The sequence below is a fragment of the Monodelphis domestica genome, chromosome 6, assembly GCF_027887165.1.
Source record: "Monodelphis domestica isolate mMonDom1 chromosome 6, mMonDom1.pri, whole genome shotgun sequence".
Classification (NCBI taxonomy): domain Eukaryota; kingdom Metazoa; phylum Chordata; class Mammalia; order Didelphimorphia; family Didelphidae; genus Monodelphis; species Monodelphis domestica.
In genome coordinates this window covers 226,767,456-226,782,172 of record NC_077232.1, presented here as the reverse complement: position 1 = coordinate 226,782,172, position 14,717 = coordinate 226,767,456, and the positions used below count along the sequence as shown (strand labels likewise).

At 33.2% G+C, this 14,717-nt stretch overlaps 1 protein-coding gene across 1 annotated transcript in view; it reads right to left on the bottom strand.

Annotated features, from left to right (window-relative positions):
• Positions 1-14,717, bottom strand: part of TENM3 (teneurin transmembrane protein 3) — a 3,501,974-nt gene that overhangs the window by 3,339,841 nt on the left and 147,416 nt on the right. Inside the window, exon 2 of the mRNA XM_056802938.1 lies at positions 10,157-10,282. The gene's annotated coding sequence lies outside the window, so the exon portion shown is untranslated. The remainder of the gene's footprint in view (positions 1-10,156; positions 10,283-14,717) is intronic.

Sequence of the window (14,717 nt, the reverse complement as noted above, 5' to 3'; positions counted from 1 at the left end):
AGACATCTCTCATGGCACCTCAGAAAATATCTAAAAGTATCAAACTACTCCAAAACACCTATCCAAAGAGATGTCCTACATAATTTATGTAGTGTAGCATTTCAGAATACTACCATAAACTTTTATTAGGTGGCACACTGGAGAGATGATTGAACTTGGTATCAGGAGACTGACTGAATATTGCCTCAGACACTGAAAAACTGGGTGATCTTGAGCAAGGCAACATACCTCTTAAGGCCTCAGTTTTCTTGGTTGAAAAATGGGGGTAATAATAGCACCTATCTCCCAGCATTGTTGTGATAGGATATTATTTTAAAGTGTTTGCAAAGATTTTTCGAAAGATTTTGCAAAGTACTATACGAATGCAAATTAATATTATTGTTGTTGTACCACATTATTTTATTGTATTCCTCATAAACACCTCCCCATTAGAACTGTGAGATCAGAAGACCTTGTATAGTAATCATCATTGGGCAAATAAAAAAAGTGAGGCACTATTAAAGATCTTAAATCAAATCAATAAAATACCTAAGAATATAATAAAATATTTCAAAAAAATAAAGTGATTTGACTATGAACATTCTTGATTTATATGCTAATATTTATCATCTTGCTAATGAAAATAATGATTAGTGGCATATGTGACCCATTATTACTAAATGGAAATTTAGGTTACAGAATATTGATAGTTTAAAAAGCTCTTTTTTAGTAACAATAAAACATTCTTCTCCAAACATCCCAATGAACTTTTTTAAAAAATTGGACTGATGGGCTTTGTCTAGTCTCTCTTTGTTAGATACATTTGAAGAAGACAAAATGAAAAGTAAGAAAGAATCTGAAGAAGGCATCCAATGTGATGGCTCAATCTCCTAGAAAAGATCTATTAAAGGATATGGATCAAAGTTATATAAGATGGGAAATCATGGAAATTATATAAAGACAGGATTTGAAATAGAAAAAATGACAAAAATAGCTAAGTATATAAATAAGGCAAAACTAAGAGAACCCCAAAATGGTCATACCTAAATAAGAGTTGAGTAAAATAACCAACTTAAAGATTAAAAGGAGAGATAGTAATGTTTAATGAGACTAGAATCTTTTTAATGACTAATAGATTTAAAGACAGGGCAGCAAGGTGGCACCATGGATAAAGCTCTGTCCTTGGAATCAGGAAATCCCACTTCATGAGTTCAAATTCAGCCTCATCTCCTTACCAGCTTTGTGACTCTAAGCAAATCATTAAACCCTGTTTGCCTCAGCTTCCTTATCTGTAAAATGAACTGTAGACAAAAATGGGAAACCATTGCTGTATCTTTGCCAAGAAAACCCCAAATAGGGTCACAAAGAGTCAAAAACGACTGAGAATGAATGAAAAACAACAAAAAAAATAAGATTTATCATCAAAAGATATGGTGAAGTTCCCCTATAGTTCTACATCTATGATCTCATAATCCTAAATCACTTTGACTCTTTCAGGCTCTTCTTATCAACAAAATGAGAATGGACTAAATGATGGCCAATTACGGTCCCTTCCAGTCCCAAGCTCATGATGCTGTAGCTATTTATCAATTTATATAATTATCCTTCCTCTAATCCAATTAGACCTGTTAAATTTCACAAATATATAGATGCTGCTATCAGGGATCAGTCATCTAAACTTAATGCAGTTTGATATTGAACTCTGCTTAACTATGGAAAAATTCCAAAATAAATGTGAAGAAAACAGTCCAGCATTACAAAACATTTCAATAATAAATATATCTGTCTATATACTCTGATTTTCAAAATAACCTTTTTTTAAAATCTAGAATATTTCCTACAATCAAGAATTTGGTCCTTGCCAATAAAAGAACTCTTGAAATGCAATAACATACCTTCTAGAACAAATTCATTTAAAATGGTATTATCTGCTATTTGTCTTATTCTATGTTGCCATTTTCCACTAAGTGCTAATAAGTGCTCGCTGTTGAAGAAGTTTACATTTAACATCTGTCACTTGCATCCAGTAACAGCACCTACAGGGAACTGTCAGAGAGACTGTTATTCTCCTCTGTAACACTAGCAAATCTGTCTCACATCATTTACATACAGATAGTTATAGGCATTCATCATTTCATTATGCTGACTACTTCACTATTCTGATATGTAATGTCTCTTTAATGAGCCTCAAAAAATACAATATTCCTTGATTTATGCCTGCTTAACTGAAAAATTATACAAATTGACAAAAAAAGACTCATCATGGATTTTCATTTTTTTCCCTTCTACCTTACACTCACATTTAATAGTGACTCAGGAGTAAAGACCATTCTTCTTTGACAAAAGAAGTGATCCAGTTTTGACTTGCCACATTTTAGTATTTCTGTGGTTTTATGTGCATATTTTAAGTTTCATAGTAAAACAGTCCTAGCATTAAAGAGTAAGAAATTAAAATTGATCATTTTTTTTCCTCTGGGAAAGATATGTATTGGACAACTTTTTTCAATATTACTCTAAGTACAACAAGAATTCCTTAGTTACAATGAAGACTTGCTATTTGTGCACTAGCAATTCATAAAAGAAACAATTTCTCTCTTTTAGTAAACCACACCTTGCTTTATATTGTATGAGTGCTACTAATACCACACTTAAGAGTTTTCATTATCAAACTGCAATTTGAAATAATGAATTAAAGCTGATGCTGTCGGTACTTGAAAATGAGAAGAATTCAACAGCTTTGATTCTTTTCAGTTTAATTCTTCTACTGTGCAAAAAAATGCCTCCATTTAAATCATTGTGTAATAGGATTCATGGATCATCTAGTCCAAAACACTCTCATTATCACTGAGTAAACTGAGACTGAAAGTTGATAAAAGATTTCTTAAGTGACAAAGGAACTACATGCAAGATCCAGGATGTGGTCTCATCCATTCACATTCTGCATTCTTTCCAATTGTACCACAACTATATCATCATATATCCTATAATATCGTGTGTCAGTTCTCAGAAATTATGCCCACCAAGTCTAATTTGGGAGATTCAAACAAACTGGAAAGATTTCAAGTATGGAATCAGTGATGAATAACATGTCTATTACCTCAAAGTCCAAGCTAACAAAATTTGGAGAGTGTTGTTCCCAGTTTGTCTGCACAGTACTGAATCGATCAGTTACAGAAACTCTCAAAGATTATAACTTGTAGTTAGGTGGCATAATAGATATTGTTAGATTTGGGGTCCAAAAAGTATGATTTCAAATATTCCTTCAAATACTACAAGTCAAGTGGCCCCCAAAAGATCACTTTCCTCAGTTTCTTCATCTCTAAAAAGGAGATTATAATAGCATCTACTTCACAGTTATTTTGAGGATCAAATGAAATAATATATACAAAGCACTTTTATACATTAAAATACTATGTAAATTTTAGCCATTATTTACATTGTTGGAGTAAGGTAGAGATCTGTTCCTTAGTTGCCAATATTCACTTTGGGTAAAGTGATTGAAATAGTCAATCACAATAAAATTTCAAAATGAGGGTAACCTCTAACTACAAAACAAAAGAAGTACTCAAGGAAAAACTGAAAACATGGCTGGGGGAGATGGAAATTTCACCTGTGAAGAGCTGAAGATCCCTTTGAAGTAAAAAGAGAGCCCTAGGTACCTTCCTCTCCTTTCCCAGATTCTGTATTCTTTCCTGTTTGAATAATTTTCACCATCCTACCCCAAGCAAACATACTATAGATATTAAGAATGCCCAATGGATCTTTTAAAATATTGTAACAGAAAAATGATGCAGGATCTTTCTGAAGTATTTTTTTCTTGTTTTGATGAAAAATATCAGACAACCCTCCAAAAAGTTTAAAGCTTAAAATTGTTTATATGTTGGCAAGCTTTTGCAAGCAGTTGCTTTAAATATATATATATATGTAAATATATATATATATATATATTGTAAATCACATTAGAAAGAAAAGAATATGTAATTTAAGGCCAATGTCTGATCCTAATTCAAAGTCTAACTCATAAATCACCATGAGTAAGGCACATAAAGATAGGAATAAATTAGGACTTGGCTTCCATAGATTTGAAATAAGATCACCATAAGTTTAGCCTTCAGTAATTAATACAAATTTATAAGAACATACCATACCATGCCATACTACTATTTTAATTAAAAACAAAACAAACAAGCAAACAAAATATAATAGATTTCAAATAAAATGAAAGCATTCTTATGCCCATGTAAAAAGATTAATTTCCAAATAGCAATAGGCTCTGCTGAGATAAATTGAAACTTATTTTGTTATTGTAGATATGCACTATGAAACTGGCACAGCTAGTATTTTATTCTATATTTTTAAAAATGCTAATTGTCTAATATATTTATGTATACTATTCAGTATAGTTCATATGCTTTCCCAATCTCTTCAATCCCAAGAAGGCAGCCTATAAAAACCTGCAGGAATATCCAAAAAGATACATAGGCATAATCCACACACAAATGTTCTTTGGACCCTCAGAAATTCAGCATTATTTGGAGAACATGAAAATCTTCTCTAGCATGATCAAAACAGACCTCTAGTCTTTCTAAACTAAACTATCATGTAGGTAAAATCTCATGCTTTCTGGCATGTTTAATACAAAGAAATAATCTATCAATCATTGATCCTTCCCTCAAGGATTTTACTACCTATGGCGTGAAGAGGAAGGGGAGAGTGGGAAAATATAAAATGTAAACAGATAAATATATGCAATGTATATTCAAAGTAATAGAAAGTAATTTCAAGGTATAAAATGCATTGAATAACTCAGAGGATCAGGAGAGTTCTCATGGAGCTCTAAGGGAAGCTAGGGAAGACCTAGGTGACAGAGGAATACCTTTCAAACTAGAAAGACATGGAGATTGGAGAATTCAGTTAATTGAAAGGAACAGAGAACAGGCCGATGTGAGTAGACCAGAATTTTGTGACAGAGAGTAAGATGAAATAAAGCTAGAAAATTTAGTGGGAGCTAGGCTGTGAAGGACTTACCAGATATGTCTTTGCTTTTTATCCTAGACACAATAGGAAAAACAAGATTTTTAAGTGGAGAGGGCCAGTGTCAGATATATATATATATATATTTTTTAAGAAATATTTTCTCTCAAAACATGCTGCAAAAATGATATAGGAAAATTCATGAAATATGAAATGGAATTACTTGAGTCTTATTGAGTTTTAAGTATGCAAAATAATTATAACAATTGCATTTAATAGTCATAGAGGCATAAATAGAATCCATGACTTTCATAATATATCAAATTATATATCATATATCATATATTGAATGATATATCATAACATATCAAAATACAATCCTATTTTTAATGCACTATATACTACTGTTCAAATCTTTATTGTTGCCCTGGTTGAAGACATAGATAACATGTGGTTAAAGCAGCAGATGATATAAAGTAAAGTGAGAATTCCCATGCTGAATGATAGAGTCGATATTTAAAGACATGGCATGTTGTGACTAGAGCTATAAGTCAAATCTAATGAGATGGCATCAAATAGGGATGAGCAGTAGGGATGTGGTATTCAAAAAATGAGAAAACATATAAAGAACTTTGGAAACATTAAATTAATATACAAATACAATTTTTATCATTATAAAGTCAGTTTTGTAAACACTGGGTATAGCAGACATGGATAGATTGCAATTCATGAGAAAAGGTTTGGGGTTTTAGTAAAATGAGATGCTATTATGTGTTAACAATTTGGTGTATTACCCAAAAAGAAGTTTGTGATTTGCTAGATTATATCAAATAATAAGATCATAGATCTAGAAATGGAATAAATGTTTTTGATAATTTTGCACAGTGGTCAAGCTCAAAGGGAAATGGATACCTGTGAGTCATATATTGACTTAGAAAACCACAAATTAATATTATTTGTGTGATAGTATATCTTTTTAAAAACCTTACTTTCCATCTAAGAATCAATACTGTCTATGTATTAGTTCTAAGGCAGAAAATTAGTTCTAGGAAATTTTGGGTTAAGCGATTTGCCCAGGGTCACCCAGCTAGGAAAATCTGAGGCTACAGGACCTCCCAACTCTGGACCAGATTCTCTATCCACTAAGCTATGTTGTTGTCCCCAATCATATTTTTACTATTTTTGTTACACATTTTATCAAATACAATGGTTTTTGTTTTGAGCTGCACTCAGAAGTCTTGTAGCTGCCTGCAGGCTGTGAATCTACCATCACCATGAGAGATGTGCTGGAGTTGGTTCAAACTGGCTCAGAGAGCAGCTTTTAAATTTTTCAGTGAGAGTATTTATATCTTGGAAATCAGAAAAAAAACAATGGGCAAATCAAGGCTTAGTCTATTTTTGTAGTTGTTGTTGATTGTCTACACTTAAGAAAGTGATAGAAAAATTAACAATTCAGATTAAACTGAAAGGTATGTAACAGTACTTTTTTTTTTCAGAAAGATGATAGTAAGTATTTACTAACACAAACCTGATGACCACCCTTTTGACAAATGCAAAATTGAAAAGAATAATATTGAGAATGAAGAAAGCGATTGCTAAACCATGTCTATAGAATTATGTTCAAACGAAGACATTAGGAAGGACAAGCTGAAGTACATCCATAAGAAATCAGGCAAGATAGTGAGGGAACTAGAGTTAAGACTCAGTAAGGATCCCTTAGAGAAAGCAGAGATATTTAAGATAGAGAAAAGAAGATTGGGGGGCTTTTGCTGTGACTATCTTCATGTATCTAATGGCTGTCAAGTTGAAGGAAATAGACTCACAACTTTATTTCACAGGGCAGAACTAGGAGGAATGTGCGGATGTTGTAAAATGGCAGATGCAGTCTCAGTTTAAGGAAATTATCCTAACAATTAGTGAATTGGTGAATTTCCCAATCACTGGAGATTTTCAAGAGGATCCAGGAGATCCACCCAATTACATTACCAAAAACTTAATTATATTAAACTTATACTAGATCAGATTAGATGTAACATTTTTTCCAACTTGAAAATCAAATGCATCAGGATCTTTTCTTGAATACTAATAGACAAGTGGTGATGGTGAGTCTCATTTCCTCTATATCTTGAGTTTTACAGCTGGTCCTTCAGTGTCTGCCTCTTTATTTCTCAGGTTCTCAGCTATGTCTCAACTGATAATACTTAACATTTTCGTGAGAGAAAGCATTAAAATATCATTAGCATTGACATTGAAATTGTTCTTCATGCCCTGAATGAATTGAAAATTAATTTTAACAGCTACAGTAGCAGCTGTCTGGACATATGCTGGTGTGGGATAGCACACCTGAGTGCATGACATCTAGAAACAATGAAACTTTAAAATGGTCAGAAAAAAAAATTGCCTCCAAGGTATGGCTACACCACTTTCCTATTGAATATAAGAGCACCTCAACTCTCAATAGACAGGCACACCCACACACACTCACACACACACACACACAAATTGCAAAATTTATCATCATTGATTTTCTTTGTTTGTTTCAACCAATCATTTAAGTAGATATACTTTCTAATTTTTAAAATAATGATTTAAATGTGGGTTCTGTAGAATTGATTCCTTCCTAGACACCCTACCTATGGAGTATCCACCAACAATTCCTGAGCACTGCTTGAAGCACAGGACAATAAATGCAGCATCACAGAGTGTCAGCTAAGAACCAGCTGTATATACATGAAATTGCTCCATTTCAAATTTCATTTATTTTTAGTTTGTGAAGTTCTCTGTAGCAGATATATTTTTTCTTCTTTAGAAAAACCATAAGAAATGGTCTACAAATGCAAAGACAAACAGTGTGAATGGAAATTTGAATAAAGCTACAAAATCTGTAAATTTTGAACAGCTGCCCCTCTGAAATACAAACAAAAGCTCTTCTTCATTATAACATTTATTTTGAATTGATTCCTGGGAATCTTATTAAATACTATGACCACTAGAGGGCTTCCACATTTTACCTTAAGAATGAAACATTCTTGTTATATTGCATTACCTATCTATGCTAATGGACAGTAAGTAGTAACTTCATGCTTTGATGATAGTTATTAATCTCACTACTTAAATTACAGATGAAATATTATAGGACATATAAAGCAGTGACATAAAAGGTCAATGGTATGGAATCACTTTGTTCTTAGCCTTCGCAGTTCTCAGATTTCTCATTCACAGGCTCTGTTCCTTTACTCATTAGGCCTTATTCTACACAGAAAATCATTTCTGTGAATTTGTTACTCTCCATATGGTCCTACAGAATGGCCTGGGCCATTTTTAGGAGAAGTTGAATTAGATCAAAGCAAATTTCCCATTCTATCCAGAAAAGTTTCTTTGATACACAAGCCCATCAACATTTGCTTCATGATTTAAAAAAAAGGCTCGAAAGCATTACTTACAGTAGGAAAGAGTTTTTACCTACATTGCAAATTGCCAATGCCCCTTATGTGATTTAAGAAATTACATTAGTGTGATGAGATATATTGAGACTCATTATTTTTTAATGATTTTTACAGTAAGAGGAAAATCCCTATATTTTTTATTAATCTTTATTTTGTGACTCTCTTGAGTGCTAACTTGGCTTTGAGTCAGTTCCATGATGAAAATTCAAAGAAAAGGAACAATAGGTTATGTAACAACAAAAGGCAGGAAGAGGTGTACAAAAGACACTTAAAATAAGTCACTTTACAACTTCTTCTGACCACTATAAAATTAAAAGGGAATCATTTGGTACTGAATTGTTGACAGATGTATGATGATTATTTTTGAAAATAGAGAAATATTATCATTTCAAGAATTAAATAAACAACACAATGGATCAAAAACCTGTAGATTAAATTGCTTTCTTCCTCTGAATGTAGATATTACTAAATTATACCCAGGTTATATTATCAGAAGATATTGCTTCATTTCATGTGTTACGCTACAGTATTCAGTCGAATGGGGGTGTGTTAATATATTTTATCACCTGAAAGCTTTCTAAGTGATAAAAAAATGTTAGAAACAAAGGGATACATTTGACCCACTCTATGTAGATGTCCAACCCTTAAATAGATATCAATTCTTTTGAAGTCTTTTGCTATCAAATTTCAAACTCTCTGGTAGTCCTTTTGTCTGGAAGGCTGAACGTTCCAGATCATATCTGCTAGGTTACAAAGTCTTTGGTTGGATCAGAATGAATTGAAAAAATAAAATAAAATAATCTCTGAAGAAAATTCAAACTATTCACTCTTCATGACACCAAAACACTTACAATTAAATGAAAAATACAATTGTAGCCAATATATCAGTTAGAACCCCTTTTGCAATATTGATAACCATTTTTGCTACAAATTCTTCTATCAAAGGATTTGCTATGGTGAAGGCTTAGAATTTCCAACACTGAGTGACCAATTGAAATATGATTCTGCCCTGTTATGATGGCCTTGTATATGCAAATATATAAGTCGTTTAGTTCTTGATTCTTTCAGAGTAGGAATTATCCTTAATATTTTTGAGCTACGTCAATCTGAGCAAGATAATTGTTATAACTTACTACTCAAATCATCAGCATTATTGCAAATTTTTAAAATCTAGAGAGGGAACTAAATTTAACCTTTTAGTACATAGGATTCTCTCGATTCACTTATATTTTTAATCTTAGTGGATAGAGAACTTTGATTATGTACACGAAGCCTCTCACAGGGATTTTCATGCTACTTAAATTATTTTCAGATGTACATTAGAATGTTACCATGTATTACATAAAAATAACTCATTTTGCAAGTAATTATTGTGGTAAGCAATGGTATTCACCCCAATTTGATCATAATCATTTTTCATATCTATGCATTTTTATCAGAAAATGTAAGATGAGGTATCCCAGAAGTTTTTAGTGCAATGTGAAGCCTTGGCAAAATGAAGCTAATATGTTTAATGGCTTAAAATACACTAAGACTTTTGGGTATCCTTTATAGAAGGCAAAATCCAGCAGTTTGCAAATAAGCCCTTTAAGTATCTTTTCTTCCTGTAATTTATGACTCAGAAATCTTCAAGTGTCTCCTGTCTCCTACCATAACTGTTGCTGTTATTTTCAAGTGCCACAGGAGTGGACTCTGTCTCAAATCATCAAGTATCAGAATAAAATAAAAATTATTTCTCATTTTACATAAGCACTTACAGTGAGCTGCTTCTCGAAGTTGTCTTAGTGTTTCAGCAGGAACATTCTACATGTCCGGAGAAAATTCAGAGGGCAATTGTTCACTTATTATTTCCTCTCTCCACACTCTGTCCTCACAATAGTTGTCTAAAAATAAATAGAGAGAAAAGGGAAAAAAGGTGTCAATTCAATGAATAGCAAAATAAAGTCATCTACGGATTCCTTTAATGATATAAGATACCATTTGTTATATTGTTATAACTGCTAGCCATATTCACAAAATCATCAGGTTCATTATCATTATATTTTATTAATAAAAAGAATGATGTCCAAATACAATCAAACTATAAACATGTATTAAGTACCTACTATATGTCAGAGAATGTGCAAGTGCCAGTCTGCATTGGACCGAAAATTTCCTTCACTTGGAGCTCCCATTGTCAATGAAATCATAGGCTCAATTCCATATTTCATGGAGTAACTATCTCACATAATGTTACATTTAATTTTTTTGGCCCAAGGTATTATTGGCTTCTCTTACTCTACTCAAGCAGTAAAATTACCTTGGGCAGCTAGAAGGAATAGTTAAAGATGTAGTACATTGTGACTTTTGTTTGGTTGGATTCAGAGTGTACAAATTTTTATTTATTTATTTTTTATTGGTATTGTATATAAACTGATAGACAGGATGCAGAACCAAGATGGTGGATTTGACCAGGTAAACCAGCTGAAATATTTCAATTTGGCTGCAAAGTAACATTAAAATACTTCCCCAAATCACATTTTGGAGAACCAGAACCAGAAAAATGTCAGGGTTAGACAATTTTTTTTCTGACCTTAGAAAACTTAGAAGTTTGGCTGTGGAAGTCTGTGAAACTGGAGTGGAGGACTATTCAGAACACATGTATACAAGGTAAAAGCAGCAACAACAGAAGCAATAGAATCTTTAATATATCTCAACCCTGAGGTGGTAAGGGAATCAAACAAATGGTCAAAAAGAGATTATAAGGAATTCTTGCAGACAATGGGTAAAATTGACACTGATTGGAGACTCTGTTGCCCATACATAACTCTGGGTAGAGCAGAGAGGAGCATTTGTGGTCAAACAGAGGAGAGCAGGGAACCTGATTTCAGTTCTGAGACACAAAGGAGTGCTAACAAGATGGTTGCAGGAGAACCAGGAATATCATCAGTTTCACTATAAAGAAGGAGAACTGGTACTTACTACTACAGGGAAACAGTGGCCCTTCCTGGGTAAAGGCCAATGTATAGGCGAGGAGAGCAGTAACTATGTCTCTCTTGAGATCACACTACCTTGAAAACAATGAAAACATGCAAATTCCTAGGGCTAGATTGGGAAAACAACAGGACAAAAAAGTGTCAAATTTGGGACAATGCCTCTCCTCTGTTTGAGCAATTACCACCTTTACCATGAAGTTCAAAGTCAATAAGAGGGCTGAAAATTTGTTAAAAAAAACAAACAAACAATATGACCATAAGAAGTTAATATAGTTACAGACAAAACCAAGACACAAACTTAGAAACATAAAATAAAATAAAACCAACTACAAAGAAAACATTACAGAAAAATGCCAATTAGACATAAGCACCCCTCCAAATACCTAAGACAGTTAGAGAAATATATGAGTGGAAAAATAAAAATTGGGAAAAATAATGAGAATGATACAAGAAAATTATGGAAGGAAAATTAACAGCTTGGTAAAAGAACCCCTTCGACCTCCCCCTCAAAAAAAACCTGAAGAAAATAAAACATACAAAACACAAATTTGTCCTAAGGGTAAGAGAAGCCCAAAATTCAATGAAGAGAATAATTTCTTTAAAAGCTGAATTGGGGGATTTCCCAGTAAACGAGATGGCAGTCTATTCGCAAGACTCATCTTCTCCTCAGCACCCACTGATATAGACTACCTCAAGAGACCAAAAAAAAATGCATAAGAATGAAGGGACTATTCAGTAGGCTGCAGCAAAAACATAAATATGATACTAGCAAAAAGACTCCAGCAAGTCATCACAAGGGTTATTCACTATGATCAGGTGGGATTTATACCAAGAATGCAAGGATGGTTCAATATCAGGAAAAACATCCACATAATTGACCATATAAACAAGGAAACTGACAAAAATCACATGATTATCTCAATAGATGGAGAAAATTACTTTGACAAAATATAACACCCATTTCTATTGAAAAGACTAGAAAGTATAGGAATAGAAGGGTCTTTCCTAAAAAATAATGAACTGTATTTATCTAAAACCATCAGCCAACATCATCTGCAAAGGGGATAAACTAGATGCATTCCCAATAAGAACCTGTTATCACCGCTATTATTTAGCATTGTACTAGAAACACTAGCAGTAGCAATAAGAGAAGAAAAAGAAATTGGAGGTTTTAAAATAGACAATGAGGAGACCAAGCTATCACTCTTTGCAGATGATATGATGGACTATTTAGAGAGTCCTAAAGAATCAACCTAAAAGCTAGTTGAAATAATTAACAACTTTAGCAAAGTTGCAGAATACAAAATAAATGCACATAAGTCATCAACATTGCTATATGTCTCCAATCCATTTCAGCAGCAAGAACTAGAAAGAAATTCCATTTAAAATCACCCTAGACAATATAAAATACTTGGGAATCTATCTGCTGAGACAAACACAGAAATTATATGAACACTACTGCAAAATATTTTCCACACAATTAAAACTAGATCTAAACAATTGGAAAAATATTAACTGTTCATGGGTAGGATGAGCAAACATAATGAAAATGACCATCCTACCTAAATTATTTATTTAGTGCCATACCCATTGAACTACCAAAAAACTTTTTAACTGAATTAGAAAAAACAATAACAAAGTTCAATCGGAAGAACAAAAGATCAGATTATCCAGAGAAATAATTAAAAAATGCAAAGGAATGTGGACTTGCAGTACCAGATCTCAAACTATACTATAAATAAGTAGTCACCAAAACAATATGGTAGTGGCTAAGAGACAGAAAGGCAAAGTTGGGACATTAATTCATTGCTGGTGGAGTTATGAATTGATTCAACCATTTTGGAGGGCAATTTGAAACTATACCCAAAGGGCACTAAAAGACTGTCTACCCTTTGATTCAAACATAGCACTGCTGGGTTTGTACCCCAAAGAGATAATAAGGGAAAAAAAACTTGTACAAGAATATCCATAGCTGCGCTCTTTGTGGTGGCAAAAACTGGAAAATGAGGTGATGCCCTTTGACTGGGGAATGGATGAACTAATTGTGGTATATGTTGGTGATGGAATACTATTGTTCTCAAAGGAATAATAAAGTGGAGGAATTCCATGGGATCTGGAACAACCTCCAGGAAGTGATGCAGAGTGAAAGGAACAGAACCAGGAGAACACTGTACACAGAGACTGATATACTGTGGTACAATTGAATGTAATGGACTTCTCTATTAGTGGCAATGCAGTGATCCTGAACAACTTGGAGGAATCTATGAGAAAGAACACTATCCACATTCAGAGGAAAAACTGGGGAAGTAAAAACACAGAAGAAAATCAACTGCTTGATTACATGGGTTGAGGGGCATATAATTGGGGATATAGACCCTAAATGAACATCCTAGTGGAAACATCAACAGCATGAAAATAGGTTCTGATCAATGATACATGTAAAACCCAGGAGAATTGCTTTCTTCCTTCCTTCCTGCTTCCTTCCTTCCTTCCTTCCTTCCTTCCTTCCTTCCTTCCTTCCTTCCTTCCTTCCTTCCTTCCTTCCTTCCTTCCTTCCTTCCTTCCTTCTTTCCTTCCTTCCTTCCTTCCTTTCTTGCTTTTCTTCATTGCTCCTATGTTAATAATCTCATGTGTAATTTTTAAAAAAGTCTATTACCAAAATAGGAATAAATCTTAAAGTAACATGGCCAATTATTCAATTATATTACCTATGTTAAGAAATTTAATTAAACCCAACTAAAATGTGTTAAATGCTACATCCTTTCTCAGTATACAAAAGTAAAATTAATATCAGTCCCTGTCAGCAAGGAACTTTCCATCTTATAGAAGAAAAAAAATTCAAAAATAAATATGAAACAAGGCAAATTGGAAAGAAAAATTCTTTAAAAAGTGTTATGAGAAATTTAAGTCAGGGAGAATCACTTGCAATCAGTGGAATAAGGAAAGGTTTCTTAGTGGAGGTAGGATGAGCCGTTGAATTCGCTATTAGAGACTATAAAAGGAAATAATGACAGTCTTTGGGAACACTAAAGTTTGCCTGGCAGGATACAGACAGAGAGAAAAAAGCAATGGCAAAAGAGGCAAAGGGAATAAACATAAAGTTCAGCATATCAGAAGGCAATAAATAAGAAAGTATTTAGAAAGGTCTGTTTTAGAGGACTGAAGGTTGCAAAGAGGCCAAAGAGGATGCTCCTATGATGGCTTTGGAAAGAGTAGTTTCAGTAAAATTAAAAATTATAATAATTGAGTAAGCAATCAAATGTAGCTAACTGAACATTGAAAACAACTTTCTAGAAGTTTGGGTCTGAGGAATAGAAGCTTGAAATAGAGTACAGCCAAAGGA